Source organism: Gorilla gorilla, chromosome 6 (assembly GCF_029281585.2).
Source record: "Gorilla gorilla gorilla isolate KB3781 chromosome 6, NHGRI_mGorGor1-v2.1_pri, whole genome shotgun sequence".
NCBI classification, from domain to species: Eukaryota; Metazoa; Chordata; class Mammalia; order Primates; family Hominidae; genus Gorilla; species Gorilla gorilla.
This window is the reverse complement of record NC_073230.2, coordinates 141,707,282-141,733,007: the sequence shown is the minus strand read 5'-3', so window position 1 is coordinate 141,733,007 and position 25,726 is coordinate 141,707,282.

Below are 25,726 nucleotides of genomic sequence, written 5' to 3'. Positions count from 1 at the left end.
GCATAGCAATAAAGAGTTCCATGCTGGTTTTTTTTGGAACTTTCTAAAAATTTCTGTTTGGGTGAACCGTAGTTTCTTTAACCAGCCCCTTATGGATGAAACGTTGAGATTATTTGTAATCTTTTGCTGTTATAAAAACTGAAGCAGTGAGCAACCTCCTTGCACTCTGGGATGTGCCTAGAAGTGGTGAGGTGGGCCCAGGAAGGCCTCTGCCTGTATCTCTGCTCTGTGCCCTGTCGTTCCCCCCTCCCTCGCCCTCAACTTCAAGTCTGTCTGCCTCCTCCCTGGTTTCTCTCTCCAGGCCCCTGTGCATGCTGTTCCTTCTCCTTGGAATATCCCTTCTCCCTGGCTGACTCCTAACTCACCTTCTGGGTCTCAGCTTGAGAAATTCTTTCTTAGGGGCAACGCTGTTCATCCCAACATTCTGTAGACTTGTAATCAATCACTTAATACTATACAGGGTTACCCTAAGGTTTGTATGCTGTTAGGAATTTTAATACATTTATTTCTGTAATACAAACTGCAAGATGGAAAATAGAGGAAATTTAATCATAATTTACTATATTTAATTACAGAAATGTTGGCTTTTGACATATCCAGCATCATTTTAGATATATTTGGATAGAACCATTCTGTATACAGAAGGGTTTATTACCTAGAAAATTAAAGAAAGAAATTAGAACAAATAAATCATTAAAAATTTCATTGAAATCTTCAGTAAATTCATTTTCTGTCACACTTTGCAATTTGCTTATATATTATATAGAAGCGAATTCATTAAAAACTCAAACTGCACAAGAATTACATGGATATCTTAATTTATTTATTTATTTATTTTACCATATTTCATCTAAAACACACACACTTTTCCCCACATTTAACATTTCTGAAAGGGGGATGTGTCTCACTTTTAAATGCTATCTTATGATGCTGTGGGCTGGACAGCCACATTGACTGCTGTGATCATTGTCTGAGCATGCACAGACTTGGTCATGGGTACTTATGTTGTCATCCCTCCAGTGGAGTTAGGTGCATGATTGACATTGCATATCTGGGGTTTAGTTTATATTTAAAATACCTCTTAAAAAACAATATCACTCTAATTTGGTACCAAAACAAAAAGTTTATATAGAAAGAAAACAGAATAGCAGGGTATCAATTTGATGCTAGCAAGCAAAGCAAATTTTTTATCATTCGAAAGATAAGATCACTATTCTCTTGCAAAGTAACAACAAAATGCTTTACAAGACTGTTGTAGCCTGAATTGTGTCCCCCTTAAAGTCACATGTTGGAGCTCTAACCCCCAATGTGACTGTATTTGAAAATAGGGCCTTTGAGGGAGGTAATTAAGGTTAAATAAGGTCATATGGATAGAGCCCTCATCCAACATGACTGGTGTCCTTGCAAGAAGAGACACAAGGGATGTGTGAGCACAGAGGAAAGGCCATGTAAGGATGCAGCAGCAAGGTGGTCATTTGCAAGCCAAGGAGAGAGGCCTCAGGAGAAACCAAAGCTGCCTGCACCTTGATTTTGAACTTCATTCCCCAGAATTGTGACAAAATAAAGCTCTGTTGTTTAAGCCACCCAGGCTGTGGTATTTTGTTATGGCAGCCTGAGCAGATTAATAGAAGGACAAAGAAAGAAAGAGTCCACAAGGAGATTAAGCTATGTTACAGTTACATTAGTGTGCAAGAATTGTGTATCACAGGCAAGCATGGAAGCATCAACATCCATTTGTATGATGAATGTCAAGAACTTGGAAGAAAGTCTTGGAAGCAATACTGGAGCAAACTTTTAGAAAATACAGCCTCATCCATCATCCATCCATGGTGCCATTTTCAAGTCTGAGGTGGAAAGTGATTCAGATGACTTTGACACTGAATAAGTAGTTTTAGGGACAATGTAATTAATTTATTTTGCTTTTATTCCCCTTTTTGCCTGTATAAGAGCAACACAAAACTAAATGATTCTAAAAGAGTTTTTCAATAAGTGTAAAAGTTCTAAGTGATAAGAAGTAATTGTGTTTAATTGACAGGGCCTCTTTTTTTTTTCAGTAGACATAAGACAATGGTGTGTCACAAGGTCAATAGTGTCCTGGATTTGATGAAACATGGTGTATTGGTCAGCTTGGGCTGCCATAACAAAATACTGCAGATTGGGTAACTGAAAAACATTGATTTTTCTCATACTCTTGGAAACCACAAGTTCACGATCAAGGTGCCAGCATATGTGGTTTCTGGTGACGGCTCTCTTTCTTGCTTGCAGATGGCTGCCTTCTCTCTGTGTGCTCTCATAACCCCTTTTCTTTGTACATGCAGAGATAGCAAGCTCTGGTCTTTCTTCCTATTCTTATAAGGACACCAGTCATATGACTTCATTTAACCTTAATTACTTCCCCAAAGGCCCTATCTCCAAATACAGTCACATTGGGCTTAGGGCCTCAACAAATTAATTTGAGGGGGATGCGATGCATTCCGTAACCTATGGCTATATGCATTTATTTAGTGTAAGTTTCTCCTACCAATTGAAAGATCCCTGAAAGCCATAACTTCTTTGATTGTCAGTTCTATGCTGATCACGTTTTCTCTGGTCACTGTGTACCCCAGCACCCAGCACGTGGTCTGGCATGCAGTAGATACTCCAGGAACATCTGTTGGCTCACTGCCATCTCTTCCTGATCCTCTGCAAGAACACAGCACCATTTCTGCTTTGGGAAAGAATAACAGAGATATCTCATGTATGCTTCAGATGCTGGTGTCAAGGCCAAATCCTGTCTTAGTTATAATTACTTATCATGAATGATAGTGCAACGCTAGAATATTGGAGCTCTGCAATCCTTAGAAATCTAGCCGAATCCCCTCGACTCACAGATGAGGAACCTGGACAGTGTTCTTACCTGAAGCCGGTTAGAGAAAGGGCTGGGGCTGGAGCTTGAGTCTCCTTTGTGGTGCCCTTTCTACCCATGACTCTCATCATGGTCTGGAAATTTACAAGTGTCACATGGAAGTGGGTGCCATGGCTTTAAGACTTTTACAATTTGAGTGTAGAAGCCAGGAAATTTATCATTGGAAAATTGCATGCATTTGTTTCCTAGCTATAGATGAAAACTTTAACATTATTTTGGAGAAGATTAATCCTTTGTTCTGCAAGACCCCCTGAATGGCCCCTTCAGTTCCACCCACGCTGAGGATCCAGGTGGGGGTGGGAGGCGGCAGTGTTGACTCAACGCAGAGGTAAAGCCTGGAAAGACAAATGTTCTTTTTAGGAACATTTTACTACTGGTGATTGTGGGGGCGCATGGTTCTTGGCAGGGCTTCAGGGAATGAGGGACAAGCTGAGTGGCAAATATTACATTTTACTTTGCCTGAATTCTTGCTTTTTCTTATACACACAATGATGTCAGTGTATACATGGTCATGATGGTGAGAGTTTGGGGAGGTTGGGAGCTGCTTTCAGGAAAACAGAAACAGAGAGAGGACGCAAGAGCATGAGGTTTGATCTTCCCTTTGGGCTGGAAATGGAAACTGAGGCACAGACTACCCTGCTATAGAAAAATTAGCACAAAGGCCTAAGGACTGGAAGAGTTATCACTGTCCCTTTTAAATGAGAAGCCCTGGATCTGGGCACCCAGGATATGGAGGATGGATCAGCACTGAATCTCAGACAGAGAAGCTATTCTGGGCTCACTGGCCTGGGTTATAGGCTCAGCACCATGACGGGTGTTCTTAGTCCATCCTTGGATGGTGAACTTTGATATAACCCAGATGCTGCAGAGTTGCTGCTCTGGGATGCCAACCCCTAGAGCACCATGCGAGGGGTGCCCACTGAAACTGGGAAGTGCTGGACACGTGGGTGTAATTCCTGAGGGCGTTAGGAATATCTGGAGACTTGAAAAGATAAGATGTCCTGTGATTAAGCAGGCTGGGGCTCAGAGTCATTGCTCTATGTACGTCGAATGTCAGTGAGCATTTGTCCCCACGGGCTAAGACATTCTGGCTAGACACACACCAGAGCATGTCTTGCTCCCTCTAAGCTCAAGATGCTTCCTTACCATTATTATTATTATTTTTTTTTATTTCATGTGATCAGGGTAAAAAGGGTAAAAGAGAGTGAAGATGTGATAGGCCAGAAACCATGGGTACAAATAGTCGGCATTTTTTTTTTCTTTTTTCTGTTTTTTGAGACAGAGTCTTGCTCTGTCACCCAGGCTGGAGTGCAGTGGTGCAATCTCAGCTCACTGCAATCTCTGCCACCCGGATTCAAGTGATTCTCCTGCCTTAGCCTCCAGAGTAGCTGGGATTACAGGCACACACCATCACGCCCAGTTAATTTTTGTATTTTTAGTAGACACGGGGTTTCACCATGTTGGCCAGGCTTGTCTCGAACTCCTGACCTCAAGTGATCTGCCTGCCTCAGCCTCCCAAAGTGCTGGGATTACAGGCGTGAGCCACCATGCCCGGCCCTGGCATTTTCTTGTATAGGAATTTTACTGAGATTGTCTCACTTAGTCTTCCAACCATCCTAGGCCTAAACCCGCTATGATGTGTGTTGATCTGCTCATGACCTCATGGGGTAAGCAGGGATGGGCACAGAGCTGTGCCTGGCATGAGAGCTGCCCGTGATAGAGGGACAGATATGGGGAAACCAAACCACAGTCTCTCTTGCACACACAGCTGTGTAGGGAGGAGGCTGTGCGCTGGGAGTGGAGGCTCCGTGGTGGCAGCACAGACCCTAGGGGTGGATGAGAGCCCAGGCTTCAGCCTGGGCCCTGGTCAAAAGCTGTCAGGAAGCACTGCTATGGAAGACAGTGGAGCCCAGCTGACTGTGGGGCTCTGGGCAAACTCTAGGACTGACAGAGGCCAGGAAACGCCTGCTTAGTACCCATTTTTGGATTTAGAAGTTGGAACCAAGGAAGAAAACTTTATAGTGGGGAGAAAGAAACTGAGCCAACGTAGAAGCTTCCTGTCTCAGGATTAGTTCAGGACCTGGGCAGGGAGTGGAGGAGGGAAGTCTCTGTAGTCAGCCCATAGGAGATGGGGAGGCAAAGGCATGGGAGATGAAGCAAAGCCTCCCACCTGAGGTTTTGGGATGTCCTGTCCTCATTTTCAGTTATTTGCTTGTTGATGGATTTTCTGCTGGAGTAACTACATCACAGGTGGGGAAACTGAGGCATAGGACAGGCCAATGCTAAGGCTGCCAAGGGTTTCTCATAGACTTGGAAGACAAGCATGGCTTCTTTCAGTCTTCCAGAATTTTCTTAGGCAGGAGCTGGGATGAGGGGCAGCTGAAAGCAAGTCTGGGGGCATCTTTGCTAATATTTTGCTCCCAGTTAAAGAGCACTTCCAGTGTCTGAGAACGTCGTGTGGCCTTCCCCCTGTGCAGGGTGTGGAAAATTGCATTCTTCTGTGCTCAAGGCAACCAAGGAGAGCCTGGTATGTGCAGGACCCTGCTCTGGTCTCTTTGTCAAGTCCTCTGTGACAGCTGCAGATTCAGAGACCACACTTCAATTACGGACACAGCAGGTGAAGGGGTGCTTGGACAGGGCCATCACGTTGAGATCAAGGAGGTAATTCATCCTTTTCACAGCCACGGAAAGGGGGAAGGATTGTGCATACAAATTGTGGTCCTGGTCTGAGAGCGGAATGGGGGATGAGGAATGGGGGAGGGGATAGACAGAAAAAGAGAAGGGTGAAGGAGCTGAGAGCCAAGAGAATTATCAAAAGGCTCTTTGGGAATGGACTTGTAGAGCCATCTATCTCTGCATTCCCTCTCTCTCATCCTTGTCATTCCAAGCATTTCTACAAAGCACTGTTTCAGCATCAAACAATATCAAGAAGACTTGAGGCAATAGCTTCCTGGGAGGGAGGACGTGCATATTGGGGGAGCCGGATGGAACAGAATTCTTCCCACCTCCCCACCTCCTGCATCCTTTGCATGCAGCTAGCTGTGGTCTCTGCAACCTCATTCAAATAGCAAAGGTGAGGGTTGGCTTGGGTTTGCACAAGGGAGACCAGAATGATTCAGTGCCTGAGGCCAGTAGCATTTCAGGAAGAGAATGAAACTCAGAGAACTGCTAGGCTGGGAAGTCCTTTCTCTGCTCAAACAAGGCCACCTTATTGGGCTGCAGTGGGGGAAGCATGTGGGGTGGCATCATATGAAATCTGACCTTCTAAGGCTTTACGTGAATCTGGAAGGGCAACAGCAGAGCAGGGTTTTGGCAGGTGACTGGCTGCTACTCCCTGGGCCTTGTATGGCTGTGCTTTGAAACCCACTTGCCTCAGGGCATTTGGGCATTTGCATAGCAACCATGGGATGGAGCGGAGAGTGTGGGATAATAACCAATCACTCCTTGGCGGGGCTGTTCCTTGATGTGGTCTCTGAAGCTCACAGATTCTTAGAAAACCATACCCCAGAAGCCCCACCCCTGAAACATCAGACTACAGGGGATCTCCCAACCCACGTGGCTAGAAGTCCAGGCTGCTGGTGCCTCAGCTTCCCTCCTTGACTTGGGGTAGCCCCTTCTCTCCTCTGGCCTCTGCCTGGTTTCTTGTGGTCCCCAATTCCTAGGCCCCTGCACTCCCAGAAGCCTCTGGGCTGAGGAACTCTTCTGGCTTTTGGCTATGAAATCTTTGGTTTGCTTGGAGTTCTTGCGCAGAGCTGAGCCAACCTGGGTATTGGATGGGAGCCTTTGAGCTGAATGTTTGTTGCACTCATTTTCCATCTTTATTGCAAGATAGTGGATGCTTTTCCTCACACCTCCCTATGCACATTGGAGCCTTTTGGAGGGGATGCCCACTCCTGAAGCTCTCTACCCTCTGAGTTCTGTTGAGAGGGCTTCTCCTAACAGATCCCTGGAACCTCCTCCTCCATCCCCCAGCCTCCTGGAAGAGTTGCATCCTATCTTTGCTGCCTGCAGATAAATACATGCCATTCATTTACCTATTTCAAGTTCAATAACCTGGCCCTTGGAAAACTCCTGTGTTGTTAAGTATTAAACGTGGAACTTCCTGATGCTGTTGCTGTTGTGTGATTTTACATCTTCCGGAGTTAGTTGGAAAATTCCTGTGTTGTTAAGTATTAAACGTGGAACTTCCTGATGCTGTTGCTGTTGTGTGATTTTACATCTTCCGTGGTTCGTTGGGGGTTTGAGGCCAGCCTGACAGAGGCATGGGGCAAGGTGCAGGGCAGTGGGGTCAGAAAGAGCCCGTCCTGGGGAGCTGAGGAATTGTCACGGCATTTCTTCCTCTTCAGTCCTCCAGGAAACCTCTTAGCAATGTCAGCTCACATTGTTTTTTCCTTCTAATTGCTGGGAACATCGTGTGTTCTATCTCTTGGTTATTTTGAATCTAGCACTGTATTTTGTCTTAGAATGTTTCATGCCTGTGGGTGTATCATCCTTCCAGCCAATTTACAAGCTCCTGGGGACAGGGACCATATCCCTAAATCCAAGTATACAGTTCAAAAAATCTATTCAAGTTCTTACTCTGTGCCAGGTGCTGTGCTGGCATTGAGAGTGCAAAAACTAAGTATGCTATGACCTTTGACCCCAAGGAGGAAGCAGTGGACACATGACTTCAGCAGAGCACAGTGACTGTATTAGGGTTCTCTAGAGGGATAGAACTAATAGGATACATATATATATATATAAAGGTGAGTTTATTTAAGTATTAACTCACACCATCACAAGGTCCCACAATAGGCTGTCTGCAAGCTGAGGAGCAAGGAGATCCAGTCCAAGTCCCAAAACTGAAGAGCTTGGAGTCCAGTGTTCGAAGCCAGGAAGCATCCAGCACAGGAGAAAGATGTAGGCTGGGAGGCTAGGCCAGTCTCGTCTTTTCTGGTTTTTCTGCCTTCTTTATATTCTAACCACACTGGCAGCTGATTAGATGGTGCACACCCAGATTAAGGCTGGGCCTGCCTTTCCTGGCCCACTGACTCAAATGTTAATCTCCTTTGGCAACACCCTCACAGAGACACCCAGAATCAGTATTTTGCATCCTTCAAAGTTGAGACTTGGTATTAACCATCACAGAGGCCATCATGACAAGGCATGCAGGCACATCCACATGTCCCAGACTACGTGAGAGGTGGTGGCCAGAAGGGGATCTCAGATGGGCTCCTTGAGAAGCTGAGACCTGAGTGAGGCCTGCAAGGGTGAACAGAATTAGGTGGAAAAGGGAGAGGGCAATATTCAGAGAGAACAGCATGTGCAAAGGCCCAGGGGCACTTGTTCAGTGATCTAGAGGAAGTTCTATGTTTCTGGAGTATTGAATTTAAGGCAAAGAGTGGGATAGGATGTTGTGGATAAGTATGGCTTTCTGTATGTGTGTGTGTAGTGTGTGTGTGTGTGTGTGTGTGTGTGTGTGTGTGTGTGTGTGTGTTGGGGCAGTGTTCCTGTGTGTATGTGTGTTGTGTCAGACCCCTACTCACTCCAGTAGGGATGGAACCATGTCAGAGAGGCCAAAGAAGAGACCTGGAGCCAGTGAATGAGACATAGGGTTTATTGAAGCCTTACATATGGGCAGACTAGTGGCAGTGGGCTGGACAGGAGAACTGCTACTGTTTGTAAAAAGCATGCAGTTTACATAGCATTTTCACTTAGCATCCTCTACCCGGGAACCTCCACCTAGCAACCTCCATTTAACCCTAAATAAAGGGCCTTGATGCCCTGTGTGCCCTGCATTCCAAGGAATGGGCCAAGGGTTTAGATGACCCTCATAGATAAGGAATGAGGCTCCAGGCTGGCCACTCCTGGATTTCTTAGCTTGGAACTCCAAAACCAGCACTCTTCTTAGACCACAGGGCCAGTCTCAGGGTATGTTTAAGTTATTGCTGTCAGGTGCATCTGCCATACACTGTGTGTTTGTGTGTGTGTGGTGCAGTGTGGTGCATGTGTGTGTGTGTGTGTGTGATGTGCTGGAGTTGCTGTGTGTGCTGAGTGGGAGAGCTCAACTTGATTCCTTGGGTGACAAGGGAGAAAATACTGATGGGAGGAGGCGAATCACAGGTTTGCATTTCTGAAAATTTAGTCTGGAGGAAGACGGACAGGCTATGGGGACATGGAGCAAAGCTACTTCAGTGGTCCACCAAAGAGATGATGAGGGTCAGAGTCAGGGAAGCAGGTGGGGGAAAAACGTGAAAAATACTTCGGAGATAAAATGGTCAGGACCAGATCCTTGCCTTTAACTATTCAGTGCCTGAATATATCCTTGATGACACAGTAGACTGAGAAAGGAACAATCTGCACAAGAATGAGAACCTTGGTGGGGGGTGGTGGCTCACGCCTGTAATCCCAGCACTTTGGAAGGCCAAGGCAGGTGGATCACAAGGTCAGAAAATCAAGACCATCCTTGCCAATATGGTGAAACCCTGTCTCTACTAAAAATACAAAAATTAGCCCGGTGTGGTGGTGGGGGCCTGTAATCCCAGCTACTCAGAAGGCTGAGGCAGGGGAATCGCTTGAACTTGAGAGGTGGAGATTGCATTGAGCCAAGATCGAACCACTGCACTCCAGTCTGGTGACAGAGTGAGACTCTGTCTTTTTTTTTTTTTTTCTATATATGTAACCAAGTCTTTTATTTATTTCATTGCAACAGAAGTACTTTTATTTCAGCTTAACTTGAACTACAAGAGTTGGAGTAATTGCTTTGTCATCAGTAATTCATTTTCTTTTTTTTTTTTATTATACTTTAAGTTTTAGGGTACATGTGCACAATGTGCAGGTTAGTTACATATGTATACATGTGCCATGCTGGTGTGCTGCACCCACTAACTCATCATCTAGCATTAGGTATATCTCCCAATGCTATCCCTCCCCCCTCCCCCCACCCCACCACAGTCCCCAGAGTGTGATATTCCGCTTCCTGTGTCCATGTGATCTCATTGTTCAATTCCCACCTATGAGTGAGAATATGCGGTGTTTGGTTTTTTGTTCTTGCGATAGTTTACTGAGAATGATGATTTCCAATTTCATCCATGTCCCTACAAAGGACATGAACTCATCATTTTTTATGGCTGCATAGTATTCCATGGTGTATATGTGCCACATTTTCTTAATCCAGTCTATCATTGTTGGACATTTGGGTTGGTTCCAAGTCTTTGCTATTGTGAATCATGCTGCAATAAACATACGTGTGCATGTGTCTTTATAGCAGCATGATTTATAGTCATTTGGGTATATACCCAGTAATGGGATGGCTGGGTCAAATGGTATTTCTAGTTCTAGATCCCTGAGGAATCGCCACACTGACTTCCACAATGGTTGAACTAGTTTACAGTCCCACCAACAGTGTAAAAGTGTTCCTATTTCTCCACATCCTCTCCAGCACCTGTTGTTTCCTGACTTTTTAATGATTGCCATTCTAACTGGTGTGAGATGGTATCTCATTGTGGTTTTGATTTGGATTTCTCTTATGGCCAGTGATCATGAGCAATTTTTTCATGTGTTTTTTGGCTGCATAAATGTCTTCTTTTGAGAAGTGTCTGTTCATGTCCTTCGCCCACTTTTTGATGGGGTTGTTTGTTTTTTTCTTGTAAATTTGTTTGAGTTCATTGTAGATTCTGGATATTAGCCCTTTGTCAGATGAGTAGGTTGCGAAAATTTTCTCCCATTCTGTAGGTTGCCTGTTCACTCTGATGGTAGTTTCTTTTGCTGTGCAGAAGCTCTTTAGTTTAATTAGATCCCATTTGTCAATTTTGTCTTTTGTTGTCATTGCTTTTGGTGTTTTAGACATGAAGTTCTTGCCCATGCCTATGTCCTGAATGGTAATGCCTAGGTTTTCTTCTAGGGTTTTTATGGTTTTCGGTCTAACATTTAAGTCTTTAATCCATCTTGAATTAATTTTTGTATAAGGTGTAAGGAAGGGATCCAGTTTCAGCTTTCTACATATGGCTAGCCAGTTTTCCCAGCACCATTTATTAAATAGGGAATCCTTTCCCCATAGCTTGTTTTTGTCAGGTTTGTCAAAGATCAGATAGTTGTAGATATGCGGTGTTATTTCTGAGGGCTCTGTTCTGTTCCATTGATCTATATCTCTGTTTTGGTACCAGCACCATGCTGTTTTGGTTACTGTAGCCTTGTAGTATAGTTTGAAGTCAGGTAGTGTGATGCCTCCAGCTTTGTTCTTTTGGCTTAGGATTGCCTTGGCAATGCGGGCTCTTTTTTGGTTCCGTGTGAACTTTAAAGTAGTTTTTTCCAATTCTGTGAAGAAAGTCATTGGTAGCTTGATGGGGATGGCATTGAATCTGTAAATTACCTTGGGCAGTATGGCCATTTTCACAATATTGATTCTTCCTACCCATGAGCATGGAATGTTCTTCCATTTGTTTGTATCCTCTTTTATTTCCTTGAGCAGTGGTTTGTAGTTCTCCTTGAAGAGGTCCTTCACATCCCTTGTAAGTTGGATTCCTAGGTATTTTATTCTCTTTGAAGCAATTGTGAATGGGAGTTCACTCATGATTTGGTTCTCTGTTTGTCTGTTATTGGTGTATAAGAATGCTTGTGATTTTAGATTGCATTGAGCCAAGATCGAACCACTGCACTCCAGTCTGGTGACAGAGTGAGACTCCGTCTTAAAAAAAAAAAAAAAAAAAAGAGAACCTCAAGCCCCACTGTTTTCTCAATCACCTGGGGCAAATTGTGTTTGTCCTCCTCTGTCTCAGGCAATTTTAGACCTTTGCTGTCTGCAGCCCACTCAGAACACTGGCTTCATTGATTTAATTTTTCTCTCCCCATCTCTTCGCCCACCTCCCCCTACATACTGATTGCCCTTGACCCAGGAATATTTTGAGTTGAAGGGAGTGTGGAAAGCCTGGTTAGAATGGAGGATGCCTTGGATAGGAGCAGACACAGGTTTTCCCTCCTTGTGATGTTCCCAGGGTTGAAGCTGGGGGTCTGTCTCCCCACTTTCCACTCCATGTCAGCCTAGAGACTCAGCTCTGTGTCCTGAGAACACAGAGATTAGAAGAGCTAATCTCTGGCTCCAAATGCTGTAAAAGGATCACAGTAGGTCCCAGATAATTTCCACTGGTCTTCAGCAAAATGGGGAAAATGTTGAGGCTGTCCTATTTTTCATAAGTCTAAATTTATTCCGTTTAAGTTTCTGCTTTTATCCTGAGATTATCTTCTTCCCATCTTGCGGTGTTAACAAGTCATTTAAAAAATGAAATGATAGTGATAATGGGATTTATTTTTAATGTGCTTATTTGGCAAAATATAAACTTGGCAATTTTGTGTTTATCTACCCTCCCCCAAATTATTTTGAAATTTTCTTGGCAGGTGAAATCTCAGAGCCTGGGAGCTGTAGAGATGGATGCTACATTTCTATCCCGGGAGGTAGATAATGAGTAAGAGCCTAACTCTGGAACCAGGTGCATCTAAGCTCACACTCAGCTCCAGCATTTGCTCACTGTGTGACTTCTGGGCTTCAGGTTCCTGATCCGTAAAGTGGGAATAATGTAGTAGCTACTTTATAGGGTTGTGAGGATCAAATGAGTTAATGTGTATCCTCTATTATTATTACTTCTAAAGATTTCCATTACATATATCATTTTCTTGCCTACCATGAGCTCTAATTTCAGAAATTCTACCCAAGAAATTTAGAATGCTCTTCCTCCAATTTTTTTTTTTTTTTTTTTGAGATGGAGTCTAGCTCTGTTGCTTAGGCTGGAGTGCAGTGGTACAATCTTGGCTCACTGCAACCTCCACCTCCCGGGTTCAAGTAATTCTCCTGCCTCAGCCTCCTGAGTAGCTGGGATTCCAGGTGTGTGCCACCACGCCTGACTACTTTTTGTATTTTTAGTAGAGACGGGGGTTTCACCATGTTGGCCAGGCTGGCCTTGAACTCCTGACCTCAGGTGATCACCCACCTTGGCCTCCCAAAATGCTGGGATTACAGGCATGAGCCACTATGCCCGATCTTCCTCCACTAATTAATCCAGTTCCACTCATATTTCTTCGGCAGTTAGAGTTTTGATGAGAGGAATGAGTAGAAAAGAAAGGAATTGAAAGGAGAGTGCTTGAAGTTGGAACATCTGACTATGTCCCTTAGTGTAAGATCAGCCCTACTTCCAAGCATGTAGCTTCTAGCATTGGCTTGGACATGTAGCATAGATTTAATCATCCCAGGAATAATGAGGAGAGGTGGGTGAGGAGCAGATGAGACCATGGGGTTGGGGGAGGGTCTATGGAGTTGAGTGTCAGGGTGAAGCTATTTCAGTGAAAGGCTCATTCAGGGACACAGCTACCCTGGAATCTCAGGGCAAAAGATCAGATAAGAGCATTTGGAAAAACTTCCAGCCTGGGGTACCATCTAGAGCAGACACTCACTAGACAATGTGTTCATTCCTCCCTCTAGAGCTTGGCTTAGCTAAATGATCTACTGGAAATGCCTATCTCCCTACTCCCCATCCAAATAATACCCTTCCTACAAGATTATTCAGTTCAGTTGATTCATCAAACACTTGTTAAGTATATTATCTTCTAGGAGCCAGCTACTGGGCCCAGTTTTGAGGACTCAATAGGACTAAGGCACCTTAAGAATAAGGGCTGTGCCTCTTAAACTCTGTGTCTCATGGATACACAAAGTAATGAGATAAATTGATCAGTTTTTCAAAGCATCAATTTGACTTGAAGATCGAAGAAAGAAAGTAAAGGGAAGCAATTTAAATGCCAAGTAGTTTAAAATAATATTCTTATATTAAAACAAACAGATCCATTATGGAACAGGGGCAAAATCTGCATATATTTAAAAAATAAAATGTGAGATTTCAAAGAAATTTTATGCAAGTGGTTGAGTCTTTTGGACTCCATCCCAGACACTTACGAATACACATGTTAATTCTCTGCCACTATGGGTGTTCTGGTTTAAAAGTTTGAAAGTTCTTTCTGTGTGTCATGGGAAGAAGTTGAAGGGTTTTAGTTAGGGAGAGTCATAATAAAGGTTGCAGTTTAACAATGTCATTCTTGAGGAATACCAGGTAAACTTACAGATCAAACACTTAATTTATTTCTACTTCCTCTGAAAACTCTACTGACATGACCATAAAGAGTCAAATAAAGGCCAGGCGTGGTGGCTTACGCCTGTAATCCCAGTAATTTGGGAGGCCGAGGTGGGCGGATCACAAGGTCAGGAGATTGAGACCATCCTGGCTAACACAGTGAAACCCTGTCTCTACTAAAAATACAAAAAATTAGCCAGGTGTGGTGGCAGACGCCTGTAGTCCCAGCTACTTGGGAGGCTGAGGCAGGAGAATGGCGTGAACCTGGGCAGTGGAGCTTGCAGTGAGCCAAGATTGTGCCACTGCACTCCAGCCTGTGTGACAGAGTGAGACTCCTTCTCAAAAAAAAAAAAAAAAAAAAACCCAAAGTGGACAAACAATGTTTACAAAATTGAGGAAGCTGGAAAAGCAACAGGGCACATGATAAATGACTTAGCAGTGCAGAGAAAGTGAAAACTCTGCTGGAGAAAAACCAAGAAGCAAAGTGATTTTCAGAAAGAACCAGAAGTCAGAGGCAATAGAGTCTGAAGTTTTCTGTTATAGATTGTGGGCTATGGAAATTGAATTGTGTTTTCCCCAAACTCATATGTTGAAGCCCAATATCCAGTGTGACTGTATTTGTAGATAGGGCCTTTAGGAGACAAGTAAGGTTAAATGAGGTCATAAGGGCGTGGTCCTAATCTGATAGGATTAGTGGCCTTATAAGAAGAGACACCAGGCCGGGCGAGGTGGCTCACGCCTGTAATCCCAGCACTTTGGGAGGCCGAGGCAGGCGGATCACAAGGTCAGGAGATTGAGACCATGCTGGCTAACACAGTGAAACCCTGTCTCTACTAAAAATACAAAAAAATTAGCCAGGCGTGGTGGTGGGCACCTGTAGTCCCAGCTACTCGGGAGGCTGAGGCAGGAGAATGGTATGCACTCAGGAGGGGGAGCTTGCAGTGAGTGGAGATTGCGCCACTGCACTCCAGCCTGGATGACAGAACGAGACTCTGTCTCAAAAAAAAAAAAAAAAAAAAAAAAAAGACACTAGAGAACACTGTCTCTCCATGCATGCACAGAAGAAAGGCCATGTGAGGACATAGTGAGAAGGCGGCCATCTGCAAGCCAGGAAAAGAGCCCTTACTGAAAATCAAGTTGGCCAGAATGCTGATCTTAGTTTTCTAGCCTCCAGAACTGTGAGAAAATAAATTTCTGTTGTTTAAACCCAGTCCATGATATTTTGTTATGGCAGCCCAAGCTAAGACACTGGCTGGCAATAGGAGAAACAGTTAAAAGTTGTTATAAGATGCAGTTGGATTCATGGTTCCCAATCCTCAGTATGCATCAGTTTCATCTAGAAGAGTTAAAAAATATGCAGGTCAGGACCTCACTCCAGAAACTCAGAGGTAATGGTTCAGGAGAGGGTCTAGGCATCAGTTTTAAAAAATGTTTCCGAGGAGATTAATGTGCACTCAGCATTAGAATAATAGAATAGGACCTACCAGATGCCCTTTACAAGTCTACATACTCAGGTATCTGTCTATGACTTTAGTGCAGGAATGAAGCTTTCCTCTCTGGAGAAGTTGTACAAGAGAGTCTCTAGACTCAGAGTCATCAGATAAAATTGATGGTGAGGTTGAGTTAAAGCCAATTTACTGAGGCCTCTTATTCCCCTTCTTCTATTCAGCTTCCCAGAATGCTGGTAGTTAGGTTTATTTGTCCAAGGCAGGAGTTCTAAGTATTCCTCTCTGAGTAAAACAATCCACCCAAGAGAAAAGATCTAAAGGTATTACCACTTGGGGTCTCCTTACAAAAGGGCCTGGGCATACCTGATCAATCAATAGTGAGATCAACTAGCAGAAAAGACAGTGATAGAGCTTTCAATCAGCATTTGAGTACCTCACTCTTGAATATAAATAGACAGCCAAGGACATAAGACATCTGAAGAAATATTTTTAACATGAAACAGAATTTGAACTAAGCAAATCAGAAGGAACTCAGAAGAAATGAATGCAAGGCGTAGTGTAGAAGGAAAACAAAAAATATCCTCATGATGAAAATGCTTTGAGATGTAAGACAGAATACTACATTCATAAAACAATAACAGAAGGTTGTAAAACAAGGAGTTTCAGAGAACAAGATCACAGAAATTAAAAATAAGAGAACAGAAATAACTCTTAACCAAAAAGTTACAAGACAGAGTTGAGGAAAGTCTAGAAATTAGATCAAATTAACCTAGAGACTGAAATGGAAGAGAAAAATAAAGAAAATCCAGGAGAGCCAAAAAATAAAAGATGTTTAGAAAAAGAGAAGAGAGGAAATGAGGGAGAGAGAGAGAGGACATTTTTAGAAACAAACCCACAAACAAAAAGACATGTTCAAAGAATATGAGTTTCCAGACTAAAATGATCTGTTGAATGTTCAGCATAATCAAGGAGAAAAAAACACTCTAACAGAAAATATGAATTTTCAAAATGCCATATAAAGGCCTAAAAGCTGAGAGAAAAAGAGAGAGAGAGAGAAACAGAGAGAGAGAGAAAGAGAGAGCGAGAGAGAGACAGAGCAAGAGAGAAATACAAAGGAGCAGGAGTCAACACAGCATGGGTCTTCTCATCAACAACATTAAAAGTTGGAAGACCATGGAGCCATGTCTTCAGAATTCTGACAGAAAATGCTTTTGAACCTAGAATTTTATATCCAACCAAAGTACCTCAAATATGAGGATAGAATAAATTTTTAGGAAGGCAGATCTGAAAGTATTACTGCCTGTATACTCTTTACAGTAAGCTGTTAGCAAATGTGTTCCACAAGGATGAGGACTATTGAGCAGGATTAGAAGGCTTCTGTCTATATTGGAAAAAGAGGAGAGAGAGCCTCAGGAGGAATGCCTCCAAGGAGGAAAATATTAAATGCATTGAAGACCAGGAATGTTTAAACATATTGAGAAGAAATATTCTGGTGGAGGGTTTGGAGAGATATTAGTGAGAGTATCTGAGTCCATTCTTGTTGCTATAACAAAATACTTTAGACTGGGTTATTTATAAAGAACAGACATTTATGCAACCACAGTCTGGAGGCTGGGAAGTCCAGGATCAAGGTGCTAGTGGATTCACTGTTTGATGATGGCTGTTCTCTGCTTCAAAGATGGTGCCTTTTTGCTGAGTCCTCATATGGTGGAAGAAGCAAATACTGTGCCTTCACATGGTGGAAGGGATGAAGGGCAAAAGGGCCTAGTGAGTTCGCTTGAACACTTTTATAAAAGCACTAATCCCATATATAAGTGTGGAGCCCTTGTGACCTAATCACTTTCTCTTAATACTGTCACATTGAGTCTTAATTCCAGCATAAGAATTTGTGTGTGTGGGACATATACATTCAAATGATAGAAATGAGGGCTACATAAAAACTAAGCAAATAAGACAACCTGGGAAAACAAACAAAACTGTACAGGAAAAGAAATGTAATCATAGTATACACCATGGATCAGCTGTGAATAATGTTATATAGAATCAAAACAACAAAAGCCATGAAAATTGTGATATAAGAATCTCAGGAGAATGAAGACAGGAAAAGTGTGTGTGTGTAAAAGATCTAAACCTTCATCTTTCATAATAGGAAGTTGACAGGTATCTAAAACTGAAAAACATCAACAAATAGAAGCATAAGCATGTTATTTAGACATGTGAAAATAAATGGCAGAAGGTGATGGGATGGGTGTTGGGAAGGAATACCATTCTTCTTTGTGAGCCATGAGTTATATATAGTTTCATAAACTGTAGTACTTCAATAAAACTAAAAGTTAAACTACAGAGATTTGAAATAAAACTTTTGTAGATATTCAGAGGTGGGATTGATGAAGGGTAGAGCCAAGGTAGAGCAGGTAGTCAGGAGCCATTCAAATTTTCTTGTCATCATAGATTGGATTCCAGCATGCAGGCTCTTTATTAAGGAGGGTCCTTGGGATCAACATCTGTGAAAGGAAATGGACAGAGTACCATGTTGTTCTGTGATGCAGGCTCACTCACATTCCCAGATGACCCCATAGGGTGCTCCAGAGCTATATCCTGGGTTGGGCTGAGATGCATGCACCTTGAGTGAGACAGTTCTCTGCAGCTGAAGCAATCCCATTAGGGATTGACAGATGTGTTAGGTCATTCTTGCATTGATATAAAGAAATACCTGGAACTGGGTAATTTATAAAGAAAAGAGGTTTAATTGGCTCATGGTTCTGCAGTCTTCTAGGGAGGGCTCAGGGAGCTTTTACATATGGTGGAAAGCAAAGTGGAAGCAGGCACATTACATGGCCGGAGCAGGAGCAAGAGAGATGTGGGGAGATGCTGCACACTTTTAAATGACCAGATCTCACGAGGGCTCACTCATGATCACAAGGACAGCACCAAAGTGATGGTGCTAAACCACTCATGAAAAATCCATCTTCATGATCCAATCACCTCCCACCAGGCCCAACCTCCAATACTGGGGATTACAATTCAACATGATATTTGGGCAGCGACACATATCCAAACTATAGCAATAGCTGAAGGCTGAGCACCGACAGCACTCTCAAAGCTGAGGCAAAAGTCCTTCAGTCTAGATTGAGAGGGAATCTGGGCTGTGCCTGACAGTGTCCACTACAGTAGGTAAGAAAAGATGATGTGATGAGGGCTTGACCTAGTTTGTGGCAGTGGGAATGTGGAGGAGGGAATAGATTTCAGAGGTTCTTAGAAGGTAAAGTCTACAAGGCCTACTTGATTGGTGGTGGTGAGTGAAGGGAAGGAGAGTGAATTGGGATCATCTGGTATACCAGTTTTCTTGCTTGTAAGGCTGGGTTCACAGAAAGAGGGTGTATAAGGGTAAGAGTGATGAATTCAGTTTGGGATAAACTGAATAGAGAGGTCTGTCGGGGGAGAAGACCTGCTTAAAGCTTCTATTTCAGACTACTCAGATCTTTTCTCTTAATTACTGATGACTGTTTTCTGAATTCCACAATCAAACCCTGAAATATATTTCCTACAAGAATGTAAACTCCATGAGAGCAGGATTTTTGTCTGTCGTGGTCTTTGCTGTATCCCAGTCCCTAGGGGAGACCCTGGTATGAAGTATGCAGCAATATGTGGATATTTGTTGTTGATCTACCATTCCAACATACTTCTTTGTGTCTGACTTCTTCAATGACAGTACAAGTCTTTTGCAGTGATAGTATGAAAATTATTTTACTCCTCTACATCCTATAGCACTCAGCACAGTGCTGGTACACATGTGCCAAATGCATGAGGATGAACGGGTTGATGAAAGCCAGGGGATCTCAGGCCTCTAACTGCCTAGGACTCCACACACTCCACCCTGCCTCTCAGACCTGCTTTCTGTGATGGTCTCTCTGGTGCTTGATGTGACAGAGGATCAATGCTCTACAGGATCTATGTGAATGGTGTGAAAAGATAGTACCTAGAGAGAGGGGGATATCCCCTTGAAATATTGCAGAATTAACCAGTTTTATTGGAGATGAACTCACATAATGTATATTAGCAGGGTAGGGAGGTAGTTGTTGCATTTTAAGGACACAAATGTCAGAAGGGCAGAGTTAGGGATCCCTTGACCTTCATAATTCTGCTCCTTCAGGATCCAGCACTGTGCTGGGCTGGAGGGGCTTTCATCATGTGGTTGCATGACTCTCAACCCAGAGAGGCTTGATTTGGCACTCTCCACCTCTCTTGGGCTGAAGTCATCGGTCTGTACCCCGTCGGGGGGTTTAGGTTCTTTCAAATTGCCTAGCCCTCACTTTTGAGATAGAAAAAGTAAGTAGAGGACAAGTTTGAAGAACAAAGAAGAAAAAATCGTGAAGGCCAAATAAATAGCTTTATTTTGGGGGCTCAGAGTCCTGTGGGTGAAAATGCATTCACAGCATTGGCCATTTGTGGGGAAGAGTTATTTTGTCTACTTTATACAAGGAGAATAAATTGGGCAATCTAGAAGCAGAACAAAGTCTGAGGACTTGGGTGGTTTGTTCTCTCTTACTCAGGACGCTTTGTATACTTGCTTCCTGTTCAGGCTTGAGGACTGACTTAGAGGTAGGTGAGCTTTTAAGATTTATGGTGAAATTGATTCTAAAGGTCGTGGCAGGTGGTGGGGAGCCTAAATAGGGCAGCCTTTGCAAAATTTGCCGGTGGGGCTGGTGTTTAACCCTAAGCTTACTGAACACTAAATCAGCAAACTGTGAGTTATATGGACCAAGTTCATGACTTATACCAGGACCCAGGAACTGTAGTTTTCAAGCTCATGCTTCCCTTTCCAAGACTGAGTAGCCCCCAGATGTGACTTTTCATATGAAGTAGGACTTGGGCTTTGAATTGGTTTCTAGGTCATGAGGATGAGTTTGTGCTGATCTGCTCATTCTCTCTATTTCTTCCCACACACACACCCCCATGTGACCTCTGGCATAAACATTTCCACTATTTGGCTCACAGAGTGAGCTCTGTGATCTATGCTCATGAGAAAGGATCACCTTTCTCAGTGTGAAGAGACAGAACCTGTAGCCATGGGAGCTAACCAACCAGGCATGTGCTTATGGCCAGGGACTGGAGTCTGTATGTGCTTTGCATATTGCTATGATCTTAATGAATAGTATACTACCATCACCACGGGTACTACCATTATGATGGCAGCATCAGAGTCTCAGCAGTGAGGGTAGGATAAAGAGCCCGGGTACTTGGAGCCTGAAGATGTGGTTCCAGTCTTGCAACTGCCTTGGGACTAGCTTTGTGGCACTGAGCATGTCACCAAATCTCTCTGAAATTCTGTTTCTATTAAATGACAATCTATCTTGACTACATCATAGTAGGTTCTGAATACTGAATGAGACAATATAAGGGAAAGTGCTATATAAACTGTGAAGTGCTATGTGGCCAATATGCTGTGACTATTAGTGATGGCAATTCAAAGATTAAGCTTCCTTTATGCTTTCATTCCCCAAATATTAAGTGCCTGATACGTGATGGATACCAAGCCAGGTACTCGGAGTACAACAGGCAAAAAGCAACTAAGCCGCTTGGCTTTATGGTCCAACGTTAAGATTTCCAGGTTCACATTTGGTGGTCTGCCACCTTTGGGTGAGGTGCTGTATACCCTGGGGGTTGCTTCCTGCTAGACTTTTGGATGGGTCACCTGTAAAGGCCTTTGGAGTGGTTGTTTTTAAACTGTTCTCTGTAGAGCCCCAGGGTCCCAGGGAGAAACTCACATGAGTGTGGGGTAGAGCAAACAGGAGGGACTCTAGGTCCTCCTCTCCCTGTCTTCAGCCAGGCTTGCTCTCCTTTGACTGTTTTATTTGATTGTTTGAAAACTGCTGCTATGGTGGAAGGAGCTGGATAGTCTGGCTCCTTGATCTTTTCTAACTTTTGCATGTGACTTATGGGTGAGTCCTTTTTAAAGTCCCATTCCTTCTCATTCTTCCCAGGGCAGCCAGAGGCATAGACTGTTTGTTGTCATTATTGGAATGTAATCAGGGTATGAAGACTTTAATTTTAGTTTTTCTTTTTTCTTTTCTTTTTCTTTCTTTCTTTTTTTTTTTTTTTTTTTGAGATGGAATTTTGCTCTCGTCACCCAGGCTGGAGTGCAATGGTGTGATCTCGGCTCACTTCAACCTCTGCCTCCTGGGTTCAAGTGACTCTCCTGCCTCAGTCTCCTGAGTAACTGGGATTACAGGCATGTGCTGCCACGCCCGGCTAATTTTTGTATTTTTACAAAAATTAGAGACAGGGTTTCACCATGTTGGGCACGGCTGAACTCCAGACCTCAGGTGATCCACCCGCCTCGGCCACCCAAAGTGCTGGGATTACAGCTGTGAGCCACCATGCCCAGCCAGTTTTAGTTCTTATACCCAATGGGGAAGGGGCTGGAAGGGTCACCTGGAGGGGTGGGTTGGTTTCCTTTCACAGCTATGGAACAATAGCCTGCACAAATAGCTTTGACAGTCACCTGGCTGGGCAGCCGTGCTTCATGAGAAATGCTGGGCATGACTCTACCTCAGGCAATTTCTCCATGCCACAGAAAGTCAACTTCAACAGATAACCTGGTAACAATGTGGTAGCTTCACCCCTGGCCCTGAGCTCGAGGGCAGCTTCCTAATAGCAAATGGCATTTTAAATAGTCGTTGACCTCAGATGAAACAATTCTGCAGCATCTAGACTCTCTGCAGTAATTGACTCTGATGTCTGACAGGACATTTCCAAGGGAACAGGGTCCCTCAAGCCTGATGTGCTGACCAACAACTGGAGTCATCTGGGAAGTAGTTTTTAGGTCACAGTGGGGACCAGAAAATGGAAGAAATCTCTTTTTTTAGCTAACCTGTGACATAGGCCAGGGATTTTTTTTTTTTTTCCTTCAGATAGCTCCTAATTCTTTAGACAGTTTGTAAGATGGAGTATTCTGTGCTGGGAGGTATACCTATATGCCCAGGATGACTCCCTGATTATTTTCCCAATGTTTTTTATAGCATTTGCAATCATTTTAATGAGCTAATCCTCACCACAATACTGGTGGTTGCTGTAATAATAATAAATAACCCCACAAATGCTTGAACAATTCTTGCTCACATTAAATCCAAAACAGGTGTTCAGGATTGGCGAATAGCTCTTTTTCAAGTGGTGACTCAAGGACCCAGGCATCTTTCCTCTTTCCTCTGTATTTCTGCCATCCTCAACATGTGGCTTCTACGCTCATCATGCTTGTTTATATCCAGCCAGTGGAAGAGAGGACAGCATGGAAGATTGTGTGTGGAAGGTTTTTATAGGCCAGTCCTGGAAGTGGTACACATCACTCCATTTACATTTCAATTGCTAGAACCCAGTAATAAGTCTCTACACAACCACCGAGAAGTCTGGGAAACACAGTCTAGGTGTGTGCCCAAGGAAAAGAGATTTGGAGGATAGCTAGCTGTCTCTGCTACTACTGTCTACTTAGGTAAAGTCTCCTATTTATGGGGAGAAGAGGGCAAGAAATAGAGTTAGAAAAATTATGTTAAATAGCAGCAATGTAGTTGACTTTCCACATTCAGAATACTCCTGGGCAAAATAAAACAACAGTGGGAAACCATTTTCACTCATTCGATTTGAAATGGTTTTAAAGTTTGATGATGATGGCAGAGGTTTAGGGAAACTGGTTCTTTCATACCTTGCTTGTGGGAGAGTAAATTGGTGCAGCCACTTCAGAATGCTATTTATCAGTATTTATGGCAATTTTAAGTGTTCATGTCCTTTGACCCAGCAATTTCATTTCTCACTATTTTTTCCTAGAGTAACACTTGCCCATGTATATGGTGGGGCTCAAATAAGATACCTTTGCAGCAATGTATAAAAACTAAGAGATTGGCCGGGTGCGATGGCTCATGCCTGTAATCCCAGCACCTTGGGAGGCTGAGGCGGGCAGATCATGAAGTCAAAAGATGGAGACCATCCTAGCCAACATGGTGAAACCCCGTCTCTGTTAAAAATACAGAAATTAGCTGGGCATGGTGGCATGCGCCTGCAGTCCTAGCTACTTGGGAGGCTGAGGCAGGAGAATCGCTTGAACCAAGGAGGCGGAGGTTGCAGTGAGCCAAGATTGTGCCATTGCACTCCAGCCTGGGTGAGACAGTGAGACTCCATCTAAAAAAAAAAAAAAAACAAAAAAAAAACCAAGAGATTAAAAATCACCTAAATGACCAGCAGTTAGGGACTAGGTAAGTAAACTATGGTTCACTTGAATTATAGAATAGCATGGAATGGTGCTATGGACTGAATGCTTTTATCTCCCTAAATTCATATGTTGAAGCCCTAGTGTGATGGTATTTGTTAGCAGGGCCTTTGGGATGTGATTTACTCATGAGAGTAGAGCCCTCATGAATGAAATTATTGCCCTTATAAGAAAAGACATGAGAGAGATGATCTCTCTGCCCTGCGAGGATACAGCAAGAAGGAGGCCATCTGCAAACCAAGAAGCAGGCCTTTACTGGATACTAAATTGGTCAGAACCTGGATCTTGGACTTTCAGCCACCAGACCTGTGAGAAATAAATGTCTCTTGTTTAAGCCACCCAGTTGATGGTATTCTGTGATAGCAGCCTGAACTGACTAAGACAAATGGTTAAAAATATAGGGTAGAGTTATATGAGCGGATGTGGAAAGGGCTTTAAGACATATTCCAAATGAAAACAGCAAGTAGCAGAGCAAAAGATATCCTATTACATCATTTATAGAAATAATAATGAGAACAAGACAAAAACTACAAATCTCTCTAAGTACATATACATTTATGTATGTCAAAGGACAGGGAAGAGTCTGGAAGGTTATAAACCAGGGCAATGTTGTTAGCTTGGGAGAGAGGACTGGGCTTGACATGGTAATTAAGGAGACTTTTGATTTTATTGTTTGGATTTTAATAACCCTAAAGCATCCTCAATGCACTAGTTATATAATTAAAAACAAATTAATAAAAGTAAAGATGTTATATAAAATAAATTTAAAAACTCAAATATTTTGGACTTTGCAAATATAAATACCAATGGCATTTATCATGTTTTGTTATTATCTTAACATTTTAAGACCTTGAACAAAGAAACAAAAACTAAGCAGAACAACAAGAACCTTCTCAGAAATCCTAATCAGAGGCAGGCCGCTTATCCAGGGTCTCCTCAGAAATCACAAGAGTAGGTGGGATTATGAGAACGTGCATACTGAGTGTGTCATTATGTCTTTCAAGACCGGTAGGTGATCGCGTGACCCTGTAGTCTTAAACATGGTACCATCAAAAAAGAGCTTATTAAGAAAAATGGGCCAGGCGTGGTGGCTCATGCCTATAATCCCAGCACTTTGGGAGGCTGAGGCAGCCGGATCATGAGGTCAGGAGCTTGAGACCATCCTGGCTAACACAGTGAAACCCCATCTCTACTAAAAATACAAAAAGCATTAGCTGGGCATGGTGGCGGGCGCCTGTAGTCCCAGCTACTCAGGAGGCTGAGGCAGGAGAATGGCATGAACCCGGGAGGCAGAGTTTGCAGTGAGCTGAGATCGCACCACTGCACTCCAGCCTGGGCAATAGAGCGAGACTCCATCTCAAAAACCAGAAAAGAAAAATGGACAATGAGGAGTCCTGCTGTTACCTAGTAGTTCTCCAATTATGTTCCAGTAGTCTGATAGTTGGAGTGAGGCTGGTTCAGTAGCTAAAATCAAGTAGTTGATCACACATCTTTGCTTAGCTTCTAGAATATGCCAGATACACTAACCAGGAACTGAAATGGAGCCATGAATAAGACAGTCATTGCCACTTTGTTCATGGGGCTTGTAATGTAGAGATATTTTCCTGATTAATACAAAACATTTAGTCAATTCACAGAACTTTCTCTGTTTACAGTTTTTCTTCCATAGATGTTTCCTTTGATTTTTGAGTTGCTTACATACCAGCAAGCACAAATGACAACAGCAATAAAGCTGATGAAACAGTAGCAAATAAGTATTAACAGAAAAATTCTGAAATCACTTTTTATGTTTAATCTGGCAGTTAATCTTTTTGGACAGGTATGCATGGTCGTGATATTGTATTTCATGTATATGGTATAATCTTCTTGTCCCCATATAAAATTGTTGATTTGTAAGTGGAATTTAAAATATCTCTTGGGGGCTAGCCAGAGAATGTCATGATTTCCAGGCTTGATACTATCTGGAAAAGTTTGAGAAACATACACATATACTTCACTCTTTTTAAGGATTCTTTTTCCT